Source organism: Symphalangus syndactylus, chromosome 10 (genome assembly GCF_028878055.3).
Source record: "Symphalangus syndactylus isolate Jambi chromosome 10, NHGRI_mSymSyn1-v2.1_pri, whole genome shotgun sequence".
NCBI classification, from domain to species: Eukaryota; Metazoa; Chordata; class Mammalia; order Primates; family Hylobatidae; genus Symphalangus; species Symphalangus syndactylus.
The window spans coordinates 94,947,491-94,961,855 of NC_072432.2; the positions used below are offsets into that span (position 1 = coordinate 94,947,491).

Here is a 14,365-nt window from a genome sequence, read left to right on the forward strand (position 1 = left end):
CTTTCACTCGTAACTTTTCTCTTATGTCATAGAGATACAGGCAGTCTCTAGCTTTTTTCAAGGAATTGTTATCACAGAAAATCTCCATAATGGGCACAATTCATTAGGCATCTAATTTCTAATACTATTAATGGGTTTTATGTTTCCAGCTTATTATAAGATACTACCTAGGGGGTAACTTATTTTTCTCAGTGCATGTATTTGGCTGATTCACTTAAGGTTCCTAAAATGCACATAAATGAGCTTTTCTTCATTTCAAATCAATGTCATTTAATTTTTTGCCTTATATAAGTCACTTTCCAGGCATAGACTAATAGAAACTCTTGTATTTATGGGCAGATTGGCAGATTGGAGCCAGAATCTAAGAGTCAGAATACTCTTTATTTCTCAATGCAAAGGTAATGCTATATAGGAATGCATACATCTTTAAAATATCACATGACAGATGAAACTGATGGAGCTTCAGCTCAGCACCAGTGCAATTTCCCTTTGCGCTGGAAGGATTTTAGGGTGGGGGTATGAGGGCCAGTGCTCTTCCCTTACCTCCCCTTTAGACACTTACCATTTATATTTAATAAATGCCACTTCGGTGGCTTTCACTATGTCAGAGGTCTCTTCTTGGTTTTAGATTCCGACCAACATTTTGGGCAACTGTCAGATATCCCAAAGGAAAGTCGATATCTGATAATTCAATGTGACAAAAAGATTCTATTCTGGGTGTTAATTACTTCGAATGCAGTTGAAAATGTATTGCGAAGTAACAAAAGATTGTTAAAGTCAGATCTCACAGAGGGGAGTAAGAAATGACAGAGCAGCACTACTCTTTTTTTTTCTTTCTTTTTGCCAGTTGACATTTCTTAAGGCTGCTGCCCCAAAGCTGCCAGCGAATTCAACAATTTTCAAGTGTGTCTCCAAATATACTTATATTTCACTTGGCCACAGAGAAGTGTCTTTCCTGCTTTAAAGGAAAATATCAGTGAGTGCAAATTAAGAGCAAAAGCCATGGGCAGATTCACAAATGCTAAAGGATGCTTTTAAAGAAACACCAAGAACAATTAATTAGGACATCGGAAATCCCTGTCCAAGAAATACTAGCATTAAAAGAACATTTGGAGTAAAACTCTAAAAATCTGCTGAGTTCCTCATTTTTACTTCCTGAGCTGCCAAGTTGGAAAAGGCCAAGCAAAGCAAAACCACTAAAGTGCAAATGAGCTTGGGAAAGAATCATGCCGACACAACCAGGGAACGTTTGGCCTTTCTGCTTTCAGGACTACCATTCACAGTAGTTTTCCATTAAAAATGCAGACTCTGAGGATAAATGTTGATGCTGTTGAGCACCAACCTGGGAGCATTTGAAATAGTCCATGTAGTATCTCCTCAGGTCAATCCATGGTTGGTATTGCAGGTGCCTCTCCTACCTCTCTACCCATGTCTTCATAATATCTTAATAAAAGAAGATGTGTTTCACACCACGGCAAGAGCTCTTCCTTTCTAGGAATGAGACGTTGCCATTCTAGCTGAAATCTCGTGCTCCTCAGCTTTGGCAATTCTGGTATCGTACAGCGATCCCAGTGAGCTCCAATGTAAAATAAAGGGTAATCCTAGGTAAAAACATTTGACTTCCAAAGCTTACATCTTTGGATATCAGCTCTTCCTTTCCATGAGCTCTGCTGAGTGGTCTATAGCGCTGCCATGTCCTGGCCCAGGCTGTCTACCAGTGCTGTCTGCTGCTCACCATTTTCTCCTTTTTGCACACTTCCATGTGCCATTCTCTTCACTTATTCTCACTTGCTTGTTTGCTTCTTAAACTTAATTTATAGCACACATACTATTCTCTTTGTACATCTATTTACACACACGTATTTCCTCTCCTTGCAATGCCTTATCTCCACACACTCTCTGCCAACCGTTTTCTGGTTCCCTTAGGAAAGCCATATTTGTGTATCATTTAAAGGTTTTCTATGACTTTCTAAAAGTTCAAACATTTTCTCTCCATTTTTCTTTCTCTTCACATTAAACCATGTATAGCACCCTGACACAACACTCTGAGTGGTATCTCGATGCCTGTGAACAAAGCTCACTCCTCCTGGGTTGCCCTCTTCAGCTTCTGGTTCTGCCTAATCAAGTCTTTCAACTCTTCCCTCAGTCTCCTTCTTTGGGAACCACCAGCTCACCAGCCCACAGGCTGAGCTTCTGCTTCACCCCTGCACAGCATTGGATTTACATATATATTTGCCTTTCTAGATAGTAACTTTTTGAAAGCAGACTCTATGTACTTGAAGTGTGTCTCAGAAGAACAAATAAAAACCTCTTTTGTGTTTTCTCTTTCTTAGTTCCATCTTTGTGTGGTTTTGAAGTTTAAGAACAGTGATAGAGTTATTCTTGTGTCATGGGAAAAAAAGTTTTCCATTTTGATGTGAAACCCAATTATTGATGACTACAGCCCTTGGCCAAGACCCCAGAGCCCCTCTGAAATAGCCACATACTTTTATTTACCTTCCCATCTTCTGCCAGCAAACCTCCTTGCTTAAGAACCATCTTTTTCAGTTTTAGTATGTTTACACTTTTAATAGTATTGTAGCAATACTGTACTCTAGTATTTAGCCACATTTTAGATTAAAGCAGCTTTTCTTTGCTAATATAATAAGGCTATGATTAATTATAATACTGTTTCTTAGGTTAAATGTGCTCTGAATTTCAGATACCTAACATAATTAAGTTTGATGGCCACAGCTCTTGTACGTAGCAGCAGGTGGTGGGTGCTATATCATGCTCTCGTGATTTAAAATGATCCAGAATTGTTTGTGCTAAAATGCAAATAACTTTATTTAACATAAAAGTTTTGAAGTTACAGCTTGTCCCTAACCCATACTATTATTTCAAGCATAAAGAGAATGTCATGCTCAAACATGTATGCATACTGCCTCACAAATGAATTCCACATGATAGATTTGCATTTCTAAATGTTATTTAATAGGCTATTGAAGGAAGGCAAAAGGTATATGGAAGAGATCTCAAGGAGTGTGTGTTTTCGAATCCTGAACAAAAATCTTAATTTCAGAGGCAGCATGGTAGAGTAGAAAGAAGCCTAGGTTAAAAGTCAGAAGATCTGGTGTCAAGATTGCCACTAATTAACTGTGCAATTACTACAGTTGACAAGAAACCAACCCAAACTGAGTTAAACAAAAAGGGAATCTGTATTAGCTGATGTAACTGAACACCAGTAATAGAAATGGCTCAGTCAAGGATCCAATGAAATGAACAGGAATCTTTCTTCGCTCAACTTCATGTTTAGCGCCCTCTTCTGGTTACACGATGGCTGCCAGCATTTCCCAGGGCTGTCTGTTCAGGAGATTTGACCAAAAATGTTTGTTCCACCATTCCCAGACTAAATTTTAGTACCTTTCATAGATTCTGGTGCAGTTTATCTTGGAATAATCACTATAGCCAGTAAAAGGCACAGCATTTATTGGCTCAGGTCTAAGTCACCTGTTCCATGAGTTCAAGTGTATATAATTAGCTTCATTGGAAGCACATGAGCTGAGACTGGAGCAAGGTGGAATTATCGCTCAGGTAATACTGCCATGATAAAGGAAAAGTGGATGCTGGATAGAAACACAGCAAAACAAAACCTAGATCGGCGTCCTCAACCCCCAGGCTGTGGACCGGCACTGGTCTGTGGCCTATTAGGAACTGGGCTACACAGCAGGAGGTGAGCAGTGAGCCAGTGAGCAGTACTGCCTGAGCTCTGCCTCTGTCAGATCAGCGGTGGCATTAGATTCTCCTAGGAGCACAAACCCTACTGTGAACTGCGCATGTGAGGGATCTAGGTTGCGCGCTCCTTATGAGCGTCTAATGCCTGAGAATGCCTTTCATCCCGAAGCCATCTCCTCCCCCAATCCGTGGAAAAATTGTCTTCCACAAAACGGTTCCCTGGTGCCGAAAAGGCTGGGGACTGCTGACCTAGATGACCACTACAGTGATTTTGTATGGCCATAAACTCCCTGTGCTAATTTCTTGATCTAGAAAATGTGAGAATAGTTGTTCTATATACATTACAGAATTATTATGAGTAATAAATAAAGTAATATGGTTGTAAAGGCCCTGTAACCTACATAGCCTGTGCTATATAAATATAAATATAGTTTCTACCCTTATTTATATCAATATCTTTCATTCTACTTACAGAGATCTCTCTGGTTTTATTAAAGTGACTAAAGATAAATCTGCTTCTAGTGAAGCATCTCTTCATAAATATGGCATTTTATGATCCAGGAAACTTAGAGAATAACCATTTTTACACGTGATTTCCTCTATTAGGAATGAACCACTTAGTTAAGACATACTGTCTAATGTTGATAAATCAGAAAATAGAGGTTGAAGTATTAATATGTTACTTAAAGTTATAAAGGTGCTCACAACCAAAACTGATATTTCTTGTGGAAGTTAAACAGAAAAAAGGAGAAAGAAAGGAAGGGAGAAGCTAACTAAAATTCTGTGTCTGGCATACTAGGAAACGAACAGATGCTATGTGGAGTTGCTAAGTCAAGAAATGAAAATGTGTGCATATTGTTAAAAGTCATAGAATAAAAATCAGAAAAATTAAGAAATAAATGGTAAAAATCAGATACCTTTGCTATGTAGGATATAGGCAAAGGATGAGAAATAATTTAACTCTTTATTTTATACTCTTCTATGCTGTCTGAATGTTTGTAATGTGTCTGAATTATATTTACTTATATATTCTTCTTCAGGTGATCAAGATATCAAAAGCAGAAACTATAAAATAAAAGCCCATTTGTTTGATGGCAATAGAGTCAAGCAATCCTAGCAGGTGAAACCCACTACAAAAAATTAAATGACGAATGATAAACCAAGGGAAGCATTTTCAACACACATGTTGATCAGTTAATAGTCTTTGTAATATACGTGATGAATTGTTAATCTCATCACTATACCTAATTCATGATTTACGTTACCTTGGGCAAGTTACTCAATCCCCCTGCGCCTTGGCAGCCTCATTTGTAAAATAAAGACAGTAATAGCACTTACCTCACAGGATGGGATTAAACATAAAACACCTAAATCAGGGCCTGGTGCGTCATGCTCAATACACATTAAATGTTAGCTGTTGCTGTTACTCCTATCATCAAAGACCAATAATAAAAGGTAAGCATAATAGAAAAATGCACAAATGATATAAATAGTTAATAAACAAAAGAAGAAACATAAATGGACAACAGCTATACTAAATAAGATCAGCTTCACTAATAATGAAGTAACACAAATTAAACCAACAATGGAGTATTATTTTTACCTGGCAAATATTTAAATCTTCAGGACTCAAAAAAGAATAATCATACTTGGAGTAAGTCAGGGCTTGGGAATTGAGAACCCTCCTATATGACTGGTGAAAAGGGAAAGTGATAAAACTTTTACAAAGGCAGTATTTACTGAGTCATTAGAATTTGTGAATCATTTGATCCAGCAATTTTGTTTCTAGAAATTTATTCTAAGGAGTAATTATGAGCATGTGCAATAGTCTGTCCATGGAGATGAGTGCCTTGATTTGAGCAAGAAGTTGTGCACAATGGTTACTAGTTGGTTGAGTGAATTATAATATATTAATATCATGGAACCCTATGAAGCCATTTAAAAAATGATAAAGAAAAAATATATTGATGGGAAAAGATATTCACAATACATTTTTAAGTAAATAGGAAATTTAATATATAATATTTATATTTAATAACTATTAAATAAGAAAATTTAATATATAATAAGATCTAGCTTGGTTAAAAATTCACAGCCAAATTTATATGTGCAAATGCACCTAAAATTATATATTATATATACTAACATATATGTATTATATATGAATATAATTATATATTATTAAATTTTATATATTTTTATTATACCTGTATATATAAATAACATATAACATTCGTATTATTTATATATAAATTACATGGAGTCAGAAGTGTTATGTGGAATCACAAGTGATTTTTATTTTTTTTCTTTTGGCTTGCATATATTTACCAAAATAGAGCAAACTACTTATGATAGACTCTGGTCCCAAAAATCTCCATTAACATACTTAATAATTGGCAACAGTCATTTAAGTGCAGACTGCACAGAGGTAGAAGTCTGAAATTCTTTTTCTACCCATGGTGGAAGAGAAAGAGGATGTTGGATGTTTTGGGCCATTTATCTGCAAAACAGAAATACTGCCATTGTTGTACTGAAACCTACTTGTAAAATAATTCCATAGTATGCAAATGCCTCCAGGTTTTCTTAGAGATAAAATAAGTATCTCATTAAACAGCTGACTCTTGAATGACAATAAATACATACTAGATGTCTTTATTCCCTGTTAAGTAAATGCTTATAAGGAAATTCGATGTCGTCGATTATTTAAAAAGATGAAGAAATGGAGCACCAATTTTGTCTTTTTAAATGAGACTGTTATGCTGCAGAGAAGTTCTTGCTAGATAATGTCATTTAAAGTGTGATACCAGTGAATGCTTGGCACTTTGGCATTTTGAAAGACTACATTTCTTACCGCCCATGTATCTTAAGGGAAATTTAATATGGAAGGTAATTGGATGGCTATGAGACTCAAGCAACCATGGAAGTGAGGGGAACCTTGAACTATCATCCAACGATTCAAGAGAAACGTACTGAGGATTGGTATGTGCCAGACATTATGCCAAGTGTTGGTGACATAGATTGGATGGGCATAGCCACTCATCTTGGCCCTCAATAACTCCTCACTGAAGTAGGCAAACAATATCTATAAAGGGATTTAATATGCGTAATAAAACCTCACCCTAGAAATCATCTCAGAAAATAGCTTACATGTATAGAGTTTGGTTATAAAAATATGTTCCCAAAATAATTCCATTTTTTCTCTTGGTAACGTCATCTTGAAGTAGATTTCAAGTTCCTTAAAGGCAAATTTTCTCCATCCCTCACAACACATAGGCAATTATTTGGTAGGTTCTCCAATAACTACTGAATGAATGAGTTCATAGACCCCTTCAGAAGCAGATGGGGAGACGTTTTGTAATACTAATCGTTAAAAGCTATTCCAGAGATAGATATTTAATGTTCATTCTGCTTCTTCCAACTATTTGAAAAGCCTTGTTAGAAACCCTCATTAGTGCTCCTCCAATTTGACCCATAGTTGTAAACACAGAGGTGATAAGAAGCTGTCCCCTTTTAATCAGAATTAACTGAAACTGTTATCACAACCAGAGGTATATTTCTCATGAATCTGCTTAACTTAAGAACAAGTTTCTTATATCTTGACACATCTTTCTGAAGGTAATTCACTTTGATATTTGCCTTGAAAACTGATAATCAGCATGAAACTCATTTATTTTGATGCCTGTCTAGATACTGGGGTGATACATAATTAAAAAAAAAAAAAAAAAGGTATGGCCGTTTTTGCTTAAGGACTCTGTCCTGGGAGTCAATTTCATGCTGACTTCATTTTTCAGACACCAGGTGGCATCACATGGCAGGAATGGCAAGGCCACCCTGGGATCTTTAAACAGAGGCTGGGAAGCAGTGCTCAGCTGAATTCCAGCTTTAAGTCATGTGCTCGGTGTGCTGCCCACACCCCTGCCTGCTGCTGCTGTCTTGTTTGTTTTTTTCTCATTCCTGTTCCCCGGCTCCTGACTCTGGCATCTCCCCTACCCTACCTCTTAATGTCCCTGTTCAGATTACTTGGACTTGACCTTGATTATATTCTGTGACTCTGTCTTTTGTCTCTCAGATGAGATCTGACATTCACTGGCAGCGTCTCCAGAACTCAACCCCATAACTTAGAACTTGCTTTGCTAGTGTCAAGTCATGCGCGACAAATTGGCCTACCAAAACTAAATAAAAGAAATCCATGTTGATGGTTTCTTATCTCAGTTCCAACGTACTTTAATTTATTGGTGTATAAGTCAGATGCAGGTGATGAAAGTGACAGAAACCCAATTCAAATTAGCTTCAGCAAAATTTGCCCATTGGCCTGTTTAACACGGCTTGAGCTGACTCTGGACATGCCAGGCTTAAGACTTCAAACATGGTTGTCTATCCGTTCTTTTTCTCTCTTGGCCCCGATTGCCTCTGAGTGCTAGCCTCATTCTTTCATGGTACAGATAGACGGCTTAGTCTAGAAAGCAGGAGAAGGTGACTAATGGCATCTCCAGGCTCACTTTTTTTTTTTTTTTTTTTAGCTCAAAATAACATTTCCTTCTCCCAATATTTGCATATCAGTCACAAAGACTCTGTTTGTCTCTGCTTGTATCGGAAGATCACCCGTAAGCCAATCACATAATACTCTAAGGGAATTAAACAAGGTAACTGGTCAGATCCGAGTCACATTCCCATCCCTGTGACCAGTGACATGGAATCCATTATTGGAAGAAAGTGGTTGGAGGACAAATAAGAATAATAACAACCATATTTCATGATCCTAGAATGTTCAGAACATGGTGGATTAAAATGATAGGTCCTATGCACTAAAAACTCAAAGAAAGGCTTTATTTTAAAAAGCGAACATTACTAAATGTAGAGTTGATTTTGAAGGAGAGAAAAGGAAATTCTCCAAGGGTGAGAAACAAGAGAAAAATCACAGCAAGAGTGGGAAGCTGCCACTGTCAGCGGCCATGTGATTTTATATAGCATATACTGCCCAGAGGTTTTGGAGCTGGAATCCCATTTCCATGTGGAAATCAGAACCGTGTCTAAGGATTCACTCATGGTAATACAACTTGAGCAAAGCTCTTTGAATAGGGCCTGCAATTTCAAAGTGTTCCTTCAGTCACATAGGCTGTGTAGAGCAGCCTTAAGAAATAGCGACAAAACTTGCCATCTATCTGGAATTTGAGAAATCAAAATCCCTAGCCTGGACAGTTGTGATACAGGAAATGTAAGCCAATAAATTAACATGGAGAGTTTTCAGGACTATTGAAACAACTGTCCCAGCCGTATTCCCTCTTCCTATTTCCAAATATACTGAAACCGCCCTGGGGTGGTACTTTCACATCCCAGGTACATAGAAATCCCACTTAAAAAACACAATCTTTTCTGAAAATGAGCTCACAATACAAAATGTACAGGCCGCAGAAAGAGTAACTTCACCATGCTGAGCAAAGGAAGGAAAGAAAGGAGATAAACAAAACAAAAGTAAATCAGAAGAACAAGCACCCTAAGGAACTAAACAAAAAAATTACAAAAATATGAGAAAGATTATCAAATAAGCACACTAAAGAGACTGAAGAGGTAAATGGTGGAGTGGGGAAAAATTAGAAAAGAATGGTATAATAGGAAAAAAAGAACCTTTCAAAATGAAAAGTGCAAATATTGACATTAAAAACTAAAGGGAATGACATAAATGTCATATTAAACCCACCGATGAAACAATATAAAGTTGACAAATGGCCCAGCATGTAGTACAGATAAAAAATATGAAAGGCTAGTTAAGAGATATGGAGGATAGCAGTTTTTAAAAATCCAGAATTCATCAATAAAAATTTCAAAGGGACAAACTAAAGAGAACTGAATTGTGGCAATATTTTGAAGGGATAATGGTTGATAATTTTCCAAAATTAAAGAGAGAAATTGAAGCATCACATTCTATCTAGAGCTGGATAAATTAACACTAATTCACATTCAAATACGTTGCAGGTTTTAGGTTTATTTTGTTGTGTTTTTAATTTTAAAGAGTCTATTTGAGCAACAGAGATTCGTGAATCAGGCAGCTCCAGACCTCAAGTGGTTGAGCCTCCACCTAGAGGAGGGGAAAAGATTTATTAGATACTTGAGGAAGCAAGACAAAGAAAATATTTGATTGATCATTGTTGTGAAATGTGAGATCATCAAAGAGAAAGAAGAAATTTTAAAAGCAACCAGAGAGGAGAGATGGTTTATTTCCAATAAGGATTACTTACACTTACCTCCAATTTGAATGGCAATAGTTTTCTCATTGGCAACAATAGCTGCTTTTAGCTGCTAGAGGATAGAGGAATAATGGGTTCAAAGTATTGCAGGAAATTTATTGACAGCCCAGGTTCTAAATTCAACTAAAATGTCATTTAAGAGTAAGATTAAATACATTTTCAGGTACTTCATCACTCATCAATGATAGAACTTCTGAAGAATATTATTGAGTAGAAATAGGAAACTAAACTCAGAATAAGGGAGAAGCAAGGAGAATTGAGCAGAGAAATTGGTAGAAACATTCATAAATCTAATAAGGAATGACTATGACAATAATAGTGATGATAGTTAATGGGAGTGGCGGGCAAAATAACTTAGAAACAATTACTCATAATCCACTATAATATTCAAAGACGGGGGACACTGAATGGTCATAGAGAGAGAAATAATGTGTATAGAGAAAGTGGGGGAAATGTGGAGACACAGCAAAAGACCTGTTTATTAGAGCAATGCAATTTTCACTCCAATAGCTACCTTCACCAGAATGCTTCTCAAAATGATGCAAAAGACTGCGACAACAGGCCGGGTGCAGTGGCTCACACCTGTAATCCCAGCACTTTGGGAGGCCGAGGCGGGCGGATCACGAGGTCAGGAGATTGAGACCATCCTGGCTAACACGGTGAAACCCCGTCTCTACTAAAAATACAAAAAATTAGCCAGGCATAGTGGCGGGTGCCTGTAGTCCCAGCTACTCAGGAGGCTGAAGCAGGAGAATGGCGTGAACCCGGGAGGCGGAGCTTGCAGTGAGCCGAGATTGCGCCACTGCACTCCAGCCTGGGTGACAGAGCGAAACTCTGTCTCAAAAAAAAAAAAAAAAAAAAAAAAACTGACAACAGATAATCCTTTTTAATTTGGTAAGGAAATGCTGAAAGCAATTTATACCTGCTATGAGACTGTAGGTAGCCCTTAACAATTTCAGACTGTGCAAAAAATACCTATTTATTAGGAAACTGGTAAAGTATCTTCCTCGGGGCCCCTCCATTTTTCTCTCCAGAATTTTAGGCTCTCTGTGGCTTTGGTGTTTCCAATCGTGGACATGTCATGTTCTCTCTGGAAGCTCTCCTTCATCTTTCACTTTGTCTTCCTGGTTTCTCTTACTCTGTTCTGACATTCTCGTGTTCTTATTGTCAGATTTACAACCCATCTAGGAATCCACCTGTTCAGTTCTCTCCAGTTTCTGGGGAGAAGTTATCTCTGTGGGTGGTACACAAGGGACATTTTCTGCCATATCAGCTCTTGTTATACTGTGTAATGGAGATGCTCTAAAAATCTTTCTTTATGTGCACAGAGGACTTTGAGATGATTTTTCTAGGCAACAAACCAGTTTTATTTTGTTTTGTTTTTGAGACAAGGTCTCACTCTGTTGCCCAGGCTGTAATGCAGTGGCATGATCTCAGCTCACTGCAACCTCCACCTCCCAGGTTCAAGGGATCCTCCCACCTCAGCCTCCTGAGTAGCTAGGACCACAGACCACACCGGGCTAATTTTTGTATTTTTTGTAAATACGGGGTTTCACCATGTTGCTTAGGCTGGTCTGGAATTCCTAGGCTCAAGCAATTGTCCCGCCTTGGCCTCCCAAAGTGCTGGGATTACAGGCGTGAGCCACCATGCCTGGCCTAAAACCAGTTTTGAGAGAAAGTTGGAGGAAGTAATTCTGTCTTCTGCTATATATCATCACTCAGTCATAGTAGCTCTTCATTCATTTTATCCCATTGTTTGAAATGTTATCTCTCTAGTTTGGAGTGCCCAGTGATGTTTTCTAGTCTGGGCCCAATATAGCCAGCCATGTACTAAGAGAATGACGTGCACTAAATACAATACACATGAGGCAGAAGTGGAACCAAGGTGCTAACATAATAAACTAAGAAATTACAGGGCTGGGCACAGTGGCTCACGCCTGTAATCCCAGCACTTTGGGAGGCCAAGGCGGGCGGATCACGAGGTCAGGAGTTTGAGACTGTCCTGGCTAACACGGTGAAACTGCGTCTCTACTAAAAATACAAAAAATTAGCCAGGCGTGGTGGGTGGCACCTGTAGTCCCAGCTAATTGGGAGGCTGAGGCAGGAGAATGGCTTGAATCCGGGAGGCGGAGCTTGCAGTGAGCCAAGATTGCGCCACTGCACTCCAGCCTGGATGACAGAGTGAGACTCCATCTCAAAAAAAAAAAAAAAAAAAGGGAATTACTGACCCAGGGACCAGAATATCCATGCTGGTATGATCAGTTCATTTTCTTTCTATCGTCAAGGTACTTAAGAAAATGAATTGTAATCAGCATCCACTTTATTAATTCACCACAGAAAATTACTGTCATCAGGATTTCAAGTACCCCAAACACCACATGATAAAAGCAGGCTTTCCCATAGGCAGGCCTGCATATGAAAGCAAATAATATCAGAGTGTTGTATGGTAAACATAGGGACAGATGAAGGGTGTCAAATGTTTATCCTCATCCTTCACACAAAAGCTGTTGTTTATCCAATGGGTCTTTGAAATTTTGAAGTGCTTGGTAATGACCTCCTAAATCCATACCAACATTCAGGATAATTAAAAACTGCTCACTTTTAGTAAGATGATAAAACTTGGCCCTCTCAATACTACACAAAGCTGGGAAGAAGACTAGCAGTGTTTGATTCTGTGATTCTTTTATGACTACCCAATCCCTTTTCTAATTGATACAGTATAATCTTGTCATGATGCATCAGTGTCATTTGTCTCTAATGTCCTTTAATATCTGGTCAGGGGTTGATAGTGATTCCCTCTCATTCCCTCTGTTGTAACCAGTGGCCTGAATGCCCACGCTAGTGCCTACTAACAGATAGTAGTTGATAGCTAGGCATCAGGCTGTCTATGAGAAGAACCAATCTTGACTTCTGCCTCATGCAAGGAAAGATTTCCAAAGGTTGCCACACTCACTTCTAATAACATAATCTAAAATACTGCATACTAAGCTTTTGGGTCAGAACTCAAGAGTTAAAGGAAGCTATGGCTCTCACTTCAGGGGGTGGAGGGTAGGTGCAGCTAAACAAAAAGACAAAACTCTATAAATAGTTTTGGGTCTCTGAATTAAGAATTTTTCATCCAAAGACATATTTTCTTTCTAATACATTTAAACCTGACTTCTCATTCTGAACAACCAAGAAAATGTCTTTTATTTCAGGTGACCAAGTCTGAATTTTTTCTAAGAAAAAACTTTCCAGAGAACAAGGGGCCAAATCAATATGCAATAATAATTTTTGGTCCAAACTAAAAGCTCTCTCTTGGCCTGGAGAATACAATCTGTTCATATTACTTGAGCTTTGTAATGAATTTACATGACAGGCTTATTACCAGTTTTATGTGGGCTCTGCCTTACTGGGGCATGGGATGCTTAGGGAATCTGATTAAAACCTTGGGAAAGAGCAGCTGTTCAGCAATAGAGGGTGAACTCGGGGCCCACTTTTCTGTGCCTGACTGCAGGGCCTGACACCCTTGCCAGCTATTGAAGATAAATGAACTGTCTTTGAATGTCTAGCTCCCTTGTTAATAGCTTTAAAATATTAGTTGTTTATGGGAAAGAAGTCAGGAGCTCTTATCAATTTTCCTGCCCCAGGGGTCCTCAAATATATCACTTTTCCCATTGCCAGAATGGCAGGCAGTATTGAAGGAAAAAGGAGGAAATTCTTTCACCATTAAGATGTTCTTCATGGATTAACAGCAAGAGTTTCTCATTTCAAAAGTTAGAGTGAATGCCCGCTAAATTATTACATGAAATAACTCACGTAGAATTTAGACTCCCCTCTTCCTGGCATTATCCTGCAGTATCAGAATCATAATGTAGTTTTATCTGTTTTTTCTAAAGGCAATTAATTCAAATTGGATCTATGAAAGTCAAATTCTAAAATCTGTGCCAAATAGCTTATTTTCAGAATGGCAGTTAAATGGTCAAATTTGATCTAATGACATTAAGGTGAGCATGCTATATTTTGGGCCATTAAATTAAATTCTTACCCTAATATGTTTTGAGGTTTATCGTTTTTCATTTTTACCCCCATTCCCATTCTCACCTGCCTACTTTGCTTTTTATGGAGCTCAGAAAATCTTCTTGGCAGAGTTGATTCTTACTTATGTAACAGTTGACTATTTTAAATTTTCAGACATTGTTTATTGTTCTTATAGTTGTTCACTTTTAGCCTTTTCATTAGCATATTTATAAGAAAAAGTTAGGAAAAGTAGAAAAATATACGCATGTATGCAGTTGACTTTCTTTTCATTAGTAATTCTAATAAAAGTTTTCATGGAAAAACTTTAATCTTAGAACATACCTCAGATGTGGAAAATGTGAGTTTTACTTCTCCATGGAGAAGTAAAGGTTGGGTTGGCAGTCTGG

The 14,365-nt window shown here is 37.9% G+C and overlaps 1 protein-coding gene across 6 annotated transcripts in view; it reads left to right on the forward strand.

Moving 5' to 3' along the window:
* The window catches only part of SLC9A9 (solute carrier family 9 member A9), a 608,568-nt gene that overhangs the window by 206,049 nt on the left and 388,154 nt on the right, over positions 1 to 14,365 (forward strand). The gene's annotated exons all lie outside the window — the stretch shown is intronic.